General features: G+C 44.3%; 1 protein-coding gene across 6 annotated transcripts in view; it reads right to left on the bottom strand.

Annotated features, from left to right (window-relative positions):
* The window catches only part of SSX2IP (SSX family member 2 interacting protein), a 36552-nt gene extending 22292 nt beyond the window's left edge, over positions 1 to 14260 (bottom strand). For all 6 annotated transcript variants that reach the window (XM_058658687.1, XM_058658692.1, XM_058658685.1 and 3 more), the window contains exon 1: positions 14125 to 14260. The gene's annotated coding sequence lies outside the window, so the exon portion shown is untranslated. The remainder of the gene's footprint in view (positions 1 to 14124) is intronic.
* Positions 14261 to 16611: the final 2351 nt, after the last annotated feature.

Consider the following 16611-nt stretch of genomic DNA (forward strand, 5'->3'; position numbering starts at 1 on the left):
AGAACCTGCATTTTCTAACATGCTGGTCACTCAATACCATGATAATTAACTTCATGATGTTGTTAATTTCAATGTTTCTTTCTGTTGTTGAAGTTGTGTAGTGACATCTCATTGGAGGGGATGATACTCTACCAGCTCTACTTTCAGACCAAGGATGGTCTCCCAATGAAACTGTTGAATTTATCTGGATAACAGGATGCTGGACTCTACGCATGATCCATGCCCGCAATGAAGGAATCATGACTAGTTATGAACTATACTACTGTAACAATATGGAGCAATTCAATATGGGGGAGGGTTTGGGCAGGGGCTGGGGGCATCCCAGAGCCTATGAAACTGTGTCATAAAATACATAAATATATATATGTATGTATGTATATATAAAAAATAAAAATAAATATAAAAGATATAAAAATGCCATGGGTCAACAATTAAATCCGCACCTTGCAAGAACCAGGGATCACATATGGGTGCCAGTTCATGTTCAGCTGCCCCACTTCCCATCGTGCTCCTGGCCTGTGGCCTGGGAAAGCAAAACATGACCCATAACCTGAAGTCCCTGAACCTGCGCGGGTGACCAGCAGGAAGCTCCTGCTCCTGGCTTCGGACTGGCTCAGCTCCAGCCACTGCGGCCATTTGGGTAGTGAACCAACAGATGGAAGATTTTTCTGTCTCCCCTTCTCTCTTTAAATCTGTCATTCAAATAAAAAATAAATAAATATTTTTAAAAAGAGATATACTTGGCAATAATATTCAACAGTGCTCAAAGTTCCTTTCTCATATATACTAATTAAAATTGTAACATAAGTCAGTTACTCTTTCAGGAAGTTATGTCTATCTATGGTATCTGTAGATTTAGCTGATGTAGTGCTACCTGGTCTATTAACTAACCACACACATAAAACTCGGCAAAAATATTCATGTCCAGTTAAATGATCACAATGAAAATCAAAACTTCATTCTGAAAGACCTATGAAACTAACAGTATACAATTTCACACAAACTAGAAGTTTCCATGAATCCCCTTCTGTTCAGTGATGCTTCAAATTATACACGAGAATTGTGATGAAATGTTATTCAGCCAGTTTTTCTAAGAAACACAACTTAAAACTTTTAATCAATTCCAAAAGCAAAAGGCTAAGTTAAGTATTCTATTTTAGCTCAACCATAACGACAACCTCAGTGTTGATGATCACAAGCTTAGCTGTTAGAAGATTACTCTGATTCCAAAAGCAAGAGAAAAAAAACAGGGAACAGAGTAGCTTCATTTTGCCTATCAGTCATTTCAATGCAAAAACCTCTAAAGCAGTCAAAGACTTTGTGACACAGCTGCTGAAGCACAGGTTTGTATCACAGATTGATCACAGCAAACCATTACATAGAGGAGCTCACTATCTAGGACATGTTACACAAACTTGGTCATACTAACATCATTGTAATTTCATTAAAATAAAAGCAATACTAATAAGTTGAGTTATGGTTTGGTTCGCGTAGCCTGTAACAAAACCTTTTACACAGTCACACATCACATGGCGACACTGCAGTTGATGATGAATGGCTTTTACGTCAGTGGTCCCAGCAGATTGTATAATCTATGACCACGGCAGGTATCTTACTTTGCACAGGCACATGCATATGATTTTATTGTTTTTTTTTAAAGATTTTTTTATTTATTTTATTACAAAGTCAGATATACAGAGAGGAGGAGAGACAGAGAGGAAGATCCTCCGTCCGATGATTCACTCCCCAAGTGAGCCGCAACGGCTGGTGCGCGCCGATCCGAAGCCAGGAACCTGGAACCTCCTCCAGGTCTCCCACGCGGGTGCAAGGTCCCAATGCATTGGGTTGTCCTCAACTGCTTTCCAGGACACAGCAGGGAGCTGGATGGGAAGTGGAGCTGCCAGGATTAGAACCGGCGCCCATATGGGACCCCAGGGCATTCAAGGCGAGGACCTTAGCCGCTAGGCCACGCTGCCGGGCCCTACATGCATATGATTTTACAGAATATATCTGTGTTTAAGCAACACATGATGTCATCTATCACTGATTAGGATAGTTGTCCAGATTCCAAGATAGGTCAAATTTAGCCATGAATTTATTATCAGTGAAACCTGAAGATTAAGCAACCTAAATATGTATTTACCCTACAAAAGCCATTTCATTCATGTAACATTATTGGAAAATAATATTGAAACATATATAAGCAAGGGAAAAAAACGTCAAAGTAATCATAATAAACAGGATTTTTCTCTCCCCTATCCACAATATCACAGAGACATTGCTTTTTCTTTTTTTTAAGACATTTTGTCTCCAAAGTTTTATTTATTTGAAAAAAAAAAAAGACACAGCAGGAGAATGATGCAGAGATATCCTTCATTTCCTGGTACACTTCTCGAATGGCCACACCAGCCAGGGCTGGGCCAGACTGAAGCCAGGAACTCGATCATCATCTGCTGTTTTCCCGTTGACAGGGAACTAGTACAGTATGGAGTAGCACGGACTTGAACCAGTAGTCCAAAGTGAGGATTCTCTCATTGCAAGCAATGGCTTAATCCACTGTGTCAGAATATCGACTATTTATTTGGAAGATAGAATAACAGAGAGAAAGAGAAATAAGTCTCTTTCACCCACTGTTCATTTCCCTAAATGCCCCTTAACAGCTAGGAGTAAGTCAGGCTGAAACCAGGAGCCAGAACTTCATCTGATCTCCATTCAGGAGGCAGGAACCCAAGTCCTTAGGCCATTATCTGCTGCCTCCCAGGAACACTAGCAGGAAGCTGTATTAGAAGTGCAAAGCAGGTGGGCCTCCAATCAGGCACTCGGATATGGGACACGGGCATTCCAAGTGGCAACCTAACCCAATGTGCAAAACGCCCACTCCAGACAGTTTTGTTTACTACTAGTGGGTAACTACATACACAGGCACCTAAAAACCGCCTTTAAGTACTTCTCAACATTGGGATCAGTACATATTCATAACAGAAAATCTCATTAGAGGAAAACTGCAATAATCTGAGCATAAAATGTTATCTTCCTACTTGTGAAGACTACTTCACTTCTGAACAGTTTTGCCTTTCCTGTATGCTGGTCTCATTCCAAAGCATCCAACAACATCTACATACTTTGGATGAAAATACGCAAGGGCACTCTGGATTTTGCTGGTAAAGTGATTATGCAGAGCTAACTACCAAGCAGCATTTTCCAGGTTAGAATCTGGAGAAAACTGGACAGCACTGAGACATGTGAACTTTACCCCTTCTGAAAGGAAACAAAGATCATAAATCTCGTTCTTCATGTCATCCAAAGATTTTTATTTTTCTATGCTACAGTCAGGAAACTAAGTCTCACAGAGATCAACAGGATTGCCACAGTCACATTTCAACTTTGATGTGAAGCCAGGATACACCTGTCACTTCTTCTCCACTTCAGCACTGTACATGCAAATCTATTACACAGCACTTGAAAATAAAATACAAGTGGGGCTGGCTCCATGGTTTAGTAGGCTAAGCCTGCACTTGTGGTGCCAACATCCCATATGGGCTCTCTCTCATGTCCTGGCTGCTCCACTTCCCATCCAGCTGCCTGAGGAAGAAGCTTCTGGCTCCCAGCTTCAGATTGGCTGAGCTACGACACTGTGCGTATTTAGGGAGTGAACCAGTAGATGAAAGATCTGTCTCTCCGTCTCTCTGTAACTCTACCTTTCAGATAAAAATAAAAAAGTAAATACACCTAAAACTATTTCTAAAATATTTTTATTGTAAAAACAGATTTGCAAAGAGAAGTAGAGACAAAGATCTTCCATCCACTGGTTCACTCCCCCAATGGCTGCAATGGTTGGAGCTGAGCCAATCCAAAACCAGAAGCCAGGGAGGATCCAGGAGCCTCTTCTAAGTCTCTCATGTGGGTACAGGGTTCTAAGACTTTGGGCCATTCTCTGTTGCTTTCCCATGCCATGAGCAGGGAGCTGGTTGGGGACTGGAACAATAGGGACACACAAACTGGTACTCATATGAGATGTCAGCACTTACAGGAAGAGGATTAGCCATCTGAGCCACTGTGGTAGTCCCATAATTAAGAAAATATTTTTTAAAAAGAAAGTGAAATACAAGCAAAAAAAGGGTTCCATGAAGCTTCCTTAAAAGTTCGTTTCCACAATCCACCTGAAATTATTGCACTTGGATCATACTTTCTTTAAAGCTTTAACTATTTATTTGGAAATTCAGAGTTACAGAGACAGAGGCTCCATCCGCTGGTTCTTCCAAAGGCTGTACTGGACAGTGCTGGGTCAGGTTGCAGACAGGAGCTTCAGACAGATGGGAAGGGCCTGAACGCTCAGGCCATCTTCCATCCTTGCCATAGTCAATGGTAGGAGCACATTGGTAGGGACAAGAACTGGCACTCAGATGGGACACATTTGTCACAGATGGCAGTTTTACCATAAAGTTATACCATAATGCTAAGTCATGGAGAGAGAAAGAAAAAAAAAAGCAACTGCAGTCATAATAAGCACAGGGCAACGTGAACAAACAGCCCTAGTCTCAAATACCAGATCTACTGTTAGAATGTCACAGATAATAACACAAAATGTAGGATGGACACTGTAGTGCAACCAGTTAAGCCATCACTTGGGATGCCAATATCCCAGACTCCCTGGGATTGAGTTCCAACCCTTCTTCCAAGCCAGCTCCCTGGGAAGAAGCAGATGATGGCTTGAAGTACCTGGGTTCCCACACTTGCACAGGAGACCAGGATGACCTTTCTTCCTGGCTCTCAACTTTGGCCTAGTCTGGCTCTGGCTAATGTGGGTACTGGGGAGTGACTCAATGGGAGAGTTCTCTATCTGCCCCTCTTTATGACTATCTTTTGAATAAATACATAAATTAGCATATATTTTGGACTAATCAATCAATGCATGATATCTTAAAGGTCACGCTGCCATGTTGGGCAAAAACTGGTTAGAGATTATATAAAAGTTCTACAGTTAATCAAATAATTATGCCAGGGAAACAGATCTCTACCAAAAGTGAATAATCAATTTAGAGGGCAATCTAGCAATTTACAGACATGAAATGTGTAAATCTCTGCTTATCAAAGGTGTTTTTAGGCATCTATTATCACATACTGAGTCATACAGACAGGCAAGTTTAACACATAAGGACACTGGTGACTACAATACTATTTGTAATGGCAAGTACAGTAGAGACAATCTTCACACCCATCATAGAATAACAGTTAAATAGCACTGTGGTACAGTCTAGCAAAGTGCTACTCTGGGATTACTGATCTGCATGCAGAGAATGCAAACAAAAAGTGATGGATTAATGAGAACAATACGAGCACATTACCAGTTACATCAAACTAGTCACATGCTCCTAGAAGAGGGGTCGGTAAAAGTCACAAACTGCTACAAATGGCATTCCTGACATGAGAGGGTCAGGTGCAGGGAGAGATGGAAGGCCAGGACTTTCACTTCTTCCATATAACACCTTTTTATGGCCTGAATGTTTTAATAGCATGTATCATCTAGTTAAATTTTTAGGGGCAGGGGACTCAAGCAGTGTGAAACGACATCATGGGGGTGAAAGCACTCATTCCAATCTCTGAGAGCAGCACCTCTGCCCTGTAGTGGAAACATCAACTAAGACAAATGAGCAGCTTCTCCAAGCTGAACACACCCAGAGATAATTTCTTAACACTGCAAGCAGAGATTAAACTACAATCAGTAATGATTCCAGCAGAATCACTAGAATATAAACTATATAATAGGCAAAATATTAAATTTTATAGTCATTTAAAACAAAATTTTGAAAAAAAAAAATCAGTAGCAAGTCCAACTTGCCAAGTTTCCCCCAACTGCTATTCTCCTTTTGTTTCCAGAACATGTTGCATTAACTCTTATTACAGCATGGATCAAACACAAGGAAACTTTTCTCCTGCTCCCTAAACTGACTCCCTGGTCTGCAAGTCTATCATCATATTCTTTATACTTCACCTGGACTGGAAGTCACTGACCTAGGGTTGAATCCCACCACATTTGCTGACCAAATGTCCAACAAGGCCCAATGACCTATTAGCACAAAGTATGCTATCATCCAAGAACAGACAAGCCTTAACATGTCAGCCATGCTTTAACTTACAAGGTTTTTAAGTGAGGTTTTTTTTTTTTTTAAAGATTTATTATTATTGGAAAGCCGGATATACAGAGAGGAGGAGAGACAGAGAGGAAGATCCTCCATCCGATGTTTCACTCCCCAAGTGAGCCGCAACGGGCCGGTGTGGTGCCGATCCGAAGCCAGGAACCAGGAACCTCTTCCAGGTCTCCCACGCGGGTGCAGGGTCCCAATGCATTGGGCCGTCCTCGACTGCTTTCCCAGGCCACAAGCAGGGAGCTGGATGGGAAGTGGAGCTGTCAGGATTAGAACCAGCGCCCATATGGGATCCTGGGGCATTCAAGGCGAGGACTTTAGCCGCTAGGCCACGCCGCCGGGCCCTCAAGTGAGTTTTTAAGTTTTATTTATTTTAATTTTTGAAATGAGAGAGAGAGAGAGAGAGAATGAATTATCTTCCATCCACTGGTTCACTCCCCAAAAGGCCGTTAAGGGTCAGAGTAAGCCAACTGAAAGCCAGGAGCTTCTGCCTGCTTTCTCACATGGGTGCAGGGCCCCAGGACTTGAGCCATCCTCTACTGTTTTCCCAAGCCACAAGCACAGTGCTCAATTAGAAGTGGAGCAGCTGGGACACAAACTGATGCCCATATAGGATGTCAGTGCTTCAGAATGAGGACTACCTGCTGTGTCAGCCCCTCTAGTTAATCCTTACTGGTTAAAAGTCAGGTGAGAACGCCATATAAAAGTTTTGAAATTACTATTTATTGACATTTCATTCCTAAAATACAGAAGAAATCGCAACAATATTTACTAAACACCAAATGTAATTCCTGAGTCAGCAAATGTTTCTTGTCAATGACTTAGTCCAAATTCAATCACTATAGTTCTCAGTGTGTAGTCCTAAAAGCAGCACTGCTTGGGAACTTGTTAAAAATGCCAAGTGTTGGGAATGGCATGGTGGACCCTGGCAGGTAAACATATCACCTGCAGTGCTGGCGTCCCTTATGAATGGCCGCTCAAATTCCAGCTGCTCTACTTCCATCCCAGTTCCGTGCCAATAGCCTGGGAAAGCAGCAGAGGATGGCCCAAACACTTGGGCCCCTGCACTCACACTGGAGACCTATAAGCAGCTGTGGCTTTGGGCTGGCACAGCACTAACCACTGTGGCCATTTAGAATGTGAACCAGCAGATGAAAGTTTTTTCTCTTCTTAACTCTGCCTTTCACACAAGTAAAATGAATCTTAAGAGAATGGGAGGGGGGAAGCCTGCTATCAAGTTCCCTCCAGACCAGAAACTCTGGAAATGGGCCAAAACTCAGTGTGTTAACAGAATTTCCATGTAACTCCGATGCGTGAAGTTTGAGAATCACTGCTGCAGCCTAGAAAATGTGGCTCAATATAAATGGGTATTTAAACAGTTTGGACGGCAGAGTACCATAAAAGGATTCTTACCGAAGGGCCCTACAAAATGGATTCCAAGAAATAACACCGGTACGAAACAAAGGTTGAAACTAACAATCCTAGGGAGTGTCTGGCTAAGAGCTTACTCAGTCTTGGTGGCTGGGTAGGGGAACCTTGAAAAACAACAGTGCGTCAGTTGAATGTTCGCTTATCCAATCCACATTCTCCCTAGCCCAGCGAGTCCACTCCTGGGTAAAACCCAAAGGAAACTTGTGGACATATGCCAGGCAGAACACACACAAGCAGCAGCACTCAATGGAGCAAAGGGCCCAAGCCTAAAGGATTAACCCAACCCCTCGCACACAAGGACCCACGAGCTGCAGAAGGTCCCAAGCTGAACTGGTGTGCAGAGGCCAGAAACCTTCAGTGACACACAAAGTGGATGAGTGTCAGCATGACAAAGTGAAAAGAGCTGCAGCAGGCAGGCCATATAACACATGCTGGATCTGAACCCTGAACAACATGGATTTAAATTGCATGGGTCCACTTATCCAAAGTAGTTTGAGTTTAGTTTGGTCTTGAGATTTGTGACAATATAGAAAAATCAGCAGACCAAATGTATAGCCTAAGAATATACACAAAAAAATAATAAAAGTTATGACACATGTTTGAGCAAGATAGTCTATTTTATCATAAAGCATACACCAAATTAGTTACAATTTGTCAGCAGAGTAGACATGGCTCCATTCCAAGTGCACCCCTTCCTGCTGTGCTAAGTGTGTAGCAGCCCCTGCTGCCACCACAGGGGGTAATACGTAATCCTCAGATTTGCATCTGCATGGGGTCAGTGCCCCTAACTCCGCTGCTGTTTAAGTGTCAACTATAGTTATAGTGTGTGTATGAGAAATTACAGATGCAATAAATCTCTATGGTAAAAGACACCAGGGGAATGACAAACACAAAATTCAGTAAGCAGTTGTTTCAGGTGAAGGAAATAAGAAAAGGGAATGGAGGGGTGCACATAGTTACACAGAAATTAATGTCAAGGTCCCAGCTCTTTGTTAGGTGGCACCTATCATATTATTAACACTAAATCAATAAATGGGCCAATCAAGAGAATGTGTCACAGAGTCCATGTTGCATTGCAGACTGTTAAACCCCCATCCGCAATGCCATCGTCTCATATTAGAGAACTGGTTTAAATTCTAGGTGCTCTGCTTCTGATCCAGCTCTCTGACAAGGCACCTGAGAAAGCAGCAGGAACACGATCAAGCACTTTGGCCATTAACACCCATGTAGGAAACCCAAATAGGAGTTCTGGTCTTTGGTTTCAGCCTGGATCAGCCTCAGCCATTGCAGTCATTTGGTGAGTGACCCAAAGGATGGATATTCTGTCTCCTTCCCAGTCCCTCCTAGACATTCTTTCAAACAAATAAATTTTTTAAAATGTGTCATAAACCAAGAACAGACTAATTCACCTGAAGTACTTGAAAAATTTACATATATACATATCATTCCTCAAATATTTCACAAATTAAATTGTATAAAGTGAATCAATATGGCTTAGGATGCAATAAATAAAGTTTTGGCTTCTAGGTCTTACTACCAACATGAAGGATAAACTGGTTTGGGGTCAAGGAACCCAAAGCTAAGAACTGCCCCCTTCACTCCCACTAAAGTATAAACAGATTTGACAAGTTTCAGATGTTTTACAAAGCAACCACAGATGTGCCAAGGATGCTTGCCCAAGTGCCAGCTAAGAAGACCTGTCCTAGCACCATCCACTGCTACAGGCACAGCTGCACCTTGCAGTTCCAAAGTGGTTCCAAAATGGGGTAGAAGTAGCTGTTTACCCATGGAAGAAGGTGAAGCAAGCCGTTGGGCAATGCATCCACATTACCTAGAAGGGGCACAAGCCTGGAAGGGGAAAATAAACACTCAGCTATCTAACCTGGAAACTAAGAACAAAAACTAGTTGTTTATAACTCCACAGATTCACTGACCTTCGCTTCCACCCCAAACTTAGCAAGTATCCAGAACAAAGAAAGAAATCCCGAGTGCACGTCCTCATTTTGAAATAACATGGCAGATCACTGGTTGTGCTTACTGATGATCTGTAAGATGCAGTCTTATCTTTACATTCTAAGAGCCCATCCACAGGGACATTCCTAAAATTTGAACATCATATAGAAAAGAATAATGTGGAAGGTGCCATCTCTTAGAATCAAATACACAACCCAGATTACAATTAACAGGGAAAAGACTGACAAACTCAAGTCAGAGATACACAGCAAAGGCAATGACTAGTACCTATCTTGTATTATAATTACCTACTGGCCAAATATTAAGACTCCTTGTGTTGGGCCCGGCGGCATGGCCTAGCAGCTAAAGTCCTCGCCTTGAAAGCCCCGGGATCCCATATGGGCGCCGGTTCTAATCCCGGCAGCTCCACTTCCCATCCAGCTCCCTGCTTGTGGCCTGGGAAAGCAGTCGAGGACGGCCCAAAGCTTTGGGACCCTGCACCCGTGTGGGAGACCCGGAAGAGGTTCCAGGTTCCCAGCATCGGATTGGCGCGTACCGGCCCGTTGCGGCTCACTTGGGGAGTGAAACATCAGATGGAAGATCTTCCTCTCTGTCTCTCCTCCTCTCTGTATATCTGGCTTTCCAGTAACAATAAAATCTTAAAAAAAAAAAAAAAAAAGACTCCTTGTGTTGTTTTAAGATCCAAATTCAGTTCTATAATCCTTTAAAACCAATCTGCTCCAAATTTATTTCCAAAATCAGTCCTTTTTTGTAGTGCTCATCGTATGCCAAGAACTATGCCAAATTTTTAAAGTTTTTTTTTTGCTTTATAGCTCAATTTTTCCCCAAAAAAGTACACACTAATTTCATTATATAAAAAAAATATTCAAAAGCAATATAACAAACTTGGCAATTTATGGTCAGGTGCCAGGTGACTGACTTGGCTGGTGACAATGAAGGTGGTGAATGGGCAGCTGAGAAGCAGAATTGACAGCCCATGGTGTCCAGGGTACTAGATGGAGGAAGTGATCCTCTCCTGTAAAGGCCTGCCTTTGGTACTAGAGTATAACGACAATTTGATAGAGTTAGAAGAGCGAGGTTAATGAAAGGGCTTGGGTGGTACCACATTCAGTGTATAACTTACTAGGTCCAGTTATGCCTTCCCAAGACATCCAACAGAGATACACTTCAGCACCTACACAGACCAAACATCTCTGCAGAATTAGGAGTCCTTGGTCATCACCCCATCCTTAATTCAGCTCGAATTGAATTCTAACACTTTAATAGCAAACAACACTATTAAGTACTTGGTAGATGCAAGCAATTTTTCCAGGCACCATTCTGGATACTAATATTTTTTTTCTTAACCATCAAAATCTTATGAGGCACATGTTATTAGAATTTGTTTTTGCCCACTTGAAATAACATTTCTTGGGGTCAGCGTGATAGCTCAACTTGCCACTTCTCTACCTGCAAGCACTGGCATCCGATAAGGATGTTGGTTTGTATCCCAGCTGCTCAACTTCTCATCAAGCTCTCTGCTTGTGGCCTAGGAAAACAGTGGAGGATGGGCCAAAGCCTTGGGATCCTGCACCCATATGGGAGACCAGGAGAGTCTCCTGGTTTTGAATTAGCTCAGCTCTGGCTGTTGCGGCCATTTGGGGAGTTAACCAGTGGATGGAAGATCTTTCTGTCTCTGTATATCTGCCTTTCCAATAAAAACAAACAAACAAACAAAACCACTATTTCTATTCTCTCAGAATCCCACATGTTTCTAACAATGCTCAGGTTCTGGTTTGCACTCTATGGAACGAGGTAGTTTAATAGAGCTGGATCTTATTTATCTGTGTATTCTCCCAGTCTGAAAAACCGGAAGATATTCAACAATGGCTTATGATATGGTTAGTCATTTCTAGGAACTTCAATGAAGTATTTTTCAAGTCTAACTACTGCCTAGGACATTACTTGGACTGACCATGTTCTAGATACTGTTGAATCACTCATACTGACTTGGGTGGTGGTGCTTTTCAAAAGTAAAAACCAAATATAAGGTAATTCACCCAAATAAGAACTTTCAAAGGTTCCCTATCGCCTACTGTCAAAGTTGATAGCACTGTTCTCCAACCTCAGCCCAGCACAACCCAACTCAGGGCCAACTTCAGCAAACCACCCATACCCGCAACTGTCTACTGCGCTACATGACACACCAGGTGTCCGACTCCTCCGCTCCTGTTAGACACAGCTGAGTTCTTGCTGAAGCCTTTCCCCATGACTCTCCTTTTCCTTCCCTCCCTTCCAAAACTGGAAATTTCCCAAATACAATTCCTCAAGGCAATACACATATTTTTATCCTCAGCTCTGTCAAGTTACACTGTAGTATTTAATAAGTGTCTACTGAAAGAATTATCAAAGCATAATTCAGTAAGTCTTCTCATATATTATTATTTTTAAAATACTTATTTGAGACATAAGAGAGGGAGAGAAAAACATTTCACCTCCCATTCATTAGTTTACTCCTGCCCCCAAATAACCACAAGGGCCAGGCAGGTCTGAACCAGACAAGAGCTGGGAATGTAATCCACGTTTTCCTGGTGTTGCCAAGAGCTCAAATACTTGAGCCATCACTGCTGCCTCCCCATTAGTGGGCAAAAAAGTAGAGCCGTAGAGCCAAGACTCAAACCAAGGGACTCCTGGTGTGGGATGTTAGATGCCTTAAATGCTAAATCAAACACCCTCTTCCCTATTACATAAAATCAACCTAACAGCAAACACCACCCTTCCAGGTATTTTCCAGTACCAATAATGAAGGGTACATGTCTCTATACTATCACATCCTACACATGCTTCAAGATACCCTGTACCTTCATGACCAGCTAATCATACCACCTTTACCACTGACACCATACTGCACAGGGTATCAAAATCTCATCATATCAAGAGCAAATGGTCAAATTAATAAGGAATGCTCACAACTACTGTAAGAGATATGGGAAGGCAACCCTAAGAGGCTTTGGGATCGCTCCAACTTAAGTACAAGAAATGAATAAAATAATATAATTCTGGGACAGTGTCTTATCATCTTTTAATTTCTAGCTACATACTACGGGGAAGACAATTGAATGTTCACTTCTAAAATATCTAAGGCATAGCTAGAGTTGGCCTAAGAGTCGACAAGCTCAGGTTCTAGAAAAAAGCCGACTTTTTGCTAGATTTTAGGTCTTTCACAATCAGATCTGTGAGCATTCTAATTTCCTCATATATCTTCCTTAGTATGTTTAGAACACAACGAGCTTAACAAGTCTTGTCACAAGGCGCAATGTGCCATGAGATCATCACACTGCATCCTAGAATAACTGAGTCTTTGCTCCTGTCCTCAAGCTGTTTCTTGCCCTGTTTCTCAACCCATGGGCTTTATTATCTCCACTGTCCAGGAGTGGAAAGAAAAGGGAAGGAAAGATAAAATGACTTGGTGGAAAGGGCCCCTCAGTCCCTAACAGAGCCTTCATTTTAACTATCAGTTCATAATCCTCTTATCAGAAAAAAAAAAAAACTTTGTTCTGGAGGCTTTTATTGACAGCAGGCAAAACAGGGTTTCAAATTAATTATTAGCTTTTCTTGCCCATAGAGTTTGAATAAATCAGCTAAGCTCGCCAGGCCTGTAGGTTGTTAGCTCCAGATTAACTTCTGTTTGCTGGACCCGAGCTCATAAATCAATCACTAACTTTTACATTTCAAGACAGCTTGATCTAAACTTTAAAAGTATCTCTTTTCTGGCCAGATCTCTAATGTTCACTTTTTTTTTTAATCTCCCAAAATGTGTCAAGTCATACCAACCTTTCACACCTACGATCAAATGGAATCAGAAAAAGCTGCCAGAAATTTCTTCTACCCTAGCCAATCCTTGCTAACACCTCGAAAGGTTCCATGACTTCCACCACTCACAGCCCAAGATGTTGACTGTTAGGAACAGAGCCCAGAAATCCAAACTCGATGAAGACTTCATCCTCATATCAACGCTAGCGAATGCCTCTTAATGCTGACCCAATCAGTCTGAAAACGGTAGAAACCTCAGTTCTCTCAGCAGTACAGTAATGACAGCTTGGCATTCACAACCGTGAACCTTTGAGGGTGGCATTAATGTAAGCATTCCCATATCCTAAGTGCTGAGAGCAAATTACTTAGAGCCCATTTCCTGAGCCCAAGTGACTTGCATAACTGGGGGATTAGCATAGGCTCAGACGGGTGCAAGAGATCACAACTGGGTTCATGGTAGTTGACAGAAAATTCTAAAGCTAAACACACCCGCCTATTACACTAGGTCAAATCTTCCCCTACAGTACTGTCAGGTGCTCTACCCTCCCGCAGAGGCCACGGGCTACCACCGAGTAACTCCTTACGACTGCCTCTTGTGGTTGGCATTCTCAAATCGCTAAGCCCGAACGTCCCGCAACCTCTTGAGAGTCACAACACTGCAGCCCCAAATCGGCCAACCCCTCCTCCCCACGCTTCGGTGTCGCCAGTCTTTCCACGCTGCCGGGCGCCACCCCAGCTCCATCCCTGACAGCACCTGAGCCTTCCCTGAGCTGGCACGTACCTCCTCTCCCAGCGCGACCCAGGTCGAAGCTCGCCCGCACCCTCCAACGGCCCCAACGGCCGTGCCGCGCCTCTCGCCAAGAACTGGGGCGCCGCGCCAGGTGCCGGTGCTCACCTCCGCGCCCGCCCGCCCACCCCCGCCCGCCTGCCCCCAGCCCAGTCGCTCCCTTCAAGCCTCCAGAACCCGACGCGTCACAATCCCGGCGCAGGGCGAGGCCGCTCACCGTCACGGCCCCAGGGAGCGGCGGGGAGTCACCGCTCGGCGTCCTCGCCCGGCTCCCGCAGCCCAGCGGGCCCGCACAGGCGCGGCGGGACGCAGCCCCTCCTCCGCCGCCGGCTCCCGCCTTCCCAGGCCCGCTGCGCTCCGCCCCTCGCGGCCGCCTCCCGGCCGCGGCAGGTCCGCGAGCTTCCCACTCCGCCTTCACGCGCCGGCGCCGCAGGCCTCGCCGCCTCCCATTGGCTCCGCCAGTTGCTAGGCGATGAACATCCGCGGCCCGCATTGGCCGGGTGGGGGGGCCTCAGAGTCTCCTCCTCACCACCCAAAAAAACGCCCTGAAGAAACCCGTCTCCCGGGAGCCTGAGCGGGCTCTGGGCGCAGCTGCGGCTGCGGCACCTGTTACGCCCTGAGATTCACCCGGCCGAGCTCTACTCCCCGCCCCCTCCTGCCGGCTCAGTGGGGGCAGGGGTCGCCGAATCCCAACGCCTGCCCTAGGAGCAAAAAGTGAGGTATGCCATGTGAGTTTGCCAACGCGAAGGGGTAAAACGAACACCACCTGGCAGCCAGAAGTAGGTCTAGCGTAAGGGAACATCAAGCATTGAGAACTGTGGATGCAAACACAAGGGCAAAGTTACACGTAAAATTAGGGCAAAGAAACGGACCTCAGTGCAAGTTTGGCTGTAAGGGCACTTGTGCGCCAGAAGCTAATGCAAAAATATCCCACACCCACTCTGAAAAACATGTGCATAGAAAATGTATGGCAGGTGTGGGGCAGTGGCCAAGGTCAGGGTTCAGCGGCTCCCCCACTCCGCCAACACCCATGTCAGCCTGAAGGTTGTTCAGGAAAGCAGAGAGGGCAGAGAAGGAAATGCTGAAACTCCAGACTTACGAGTTGCTTTATAGACTTCACGTGTTTGGGTATTTTTTTTTTCCTTGTGAAGCCAAAAGATTTACTCAAGAGGAGAAAAACTGGTTTGGCATTTTAAAATAGGAAGCTCCTGAGGAAGCTTTAAACAAGAAGCATTCACAGTGAAAGCCAAGAGGAATGCTCCATTTCCAGCTTCTACACACACACACACACACAACCATGAATGAAAGGTCAAGGGCAGAAAAGGAGCACGCCAATAGTGACAAGGTCAGGTCCAAGATAATGCTGCATTCGCCTTTGGCCCCTCTGCCGGGTGCAAAGCTGGGGGCTAAGGCAGAAGCCACTTACTACTGCCAAGGATCAAATAGCCTTGCTCCTAACTCAGGCTGTACGGGGGGGGGGGGGGGGGTGGTGGGGTGGTGGTAGCAATCCCCTCTCAAGAGAACTTGCCAAGTTTCAATTGTAAATTCCCAAAGCATCACACCTGTTTCAACCTCAAGGAGCAACTTGATGACCATTTTGCTTTGAAATAGCGCTTCCAGCTTCAGTTTGACCAGCTGACTCCTTAGATTAGCTGGGAATGTTGAGAACAGTCACTTCAGTAAGCAATGGCTGCCCCGCCCCCACCCCAAGTCCTTTGTTAAGAAGGCTTGAGTCTGGCAGAGGTGAGCTCTAGGGTTTGGCCAGCTTTGAGAAGAGTCAGATCCTGCTGGAAAACAGCAGTTCGCAGTCTTAGCAGATCTTTCCACATGTGAAATTACTGAGGACTCTAAGAAGCTTTTGTGTACATGGACTTTGTATCAATATTACATTAGAATCTAATATGAAAAAAAATTAACTTATTTTTAAAACAGAAAGTAGATGTTATTAACAAGAATAACACATTTCTCAAAGATTTACTTTTATCAGGGCAATTTTTACAGAAAAGGAGAAACAGAAAGGTCTTTCATCTGCTGGTTCACTCCCCAAATGGCCACAATGGCCAGAGCTGAGCCAATCCCAAGCGAGGAGCCAGGAACCAAGAGCTTCTTCTGGGCCTGCCACATGGGTTTATAAGGCCAAGGACTTGGGTCATCCTGCTTTGTTTTCCCAGACCTTTAGCAGGGAGCTGGATCAGCAGCAGAGCAGCCAGGACAGGAACTAAGGTCCATGTAGGATGCTGGCACCGCAGGCAGAGGATTACCATGCCACACTGCTGAGCCAACCCCAAGAATAACAGATTCTATAGAAGGTTATACTTCCCCCAAATTAGTAAGTTAATATGTTATTACTTTAATTTTTTAAAAAAAAAATTAGGCAGAAAGAGGCAGAGAGCTCTCCTTCACTCCCCAAGGACATGCAGTAGAGCCAGGGAGGGGCTCAGGCTGGAGCTAAAGATGGAAATCCAAGCTGGGTCTGCTACA

The sequence above is a fragment of the Ochotona princeps genome, chromosome 2 (assembly GCF_030435755.1).
Source record: "Ochotona princeps isolate mOchPri1 chromosome 2, mOchPri1.hap1, whole genome shotgun sequence".
Taxonomy (NCBI): domain Eukaryota; kingdom Metazoa; phylum Chordata; class Mammalia; order Lagomorpha; family Ochotonidae; genus Ochotona; species Ochotona princeps.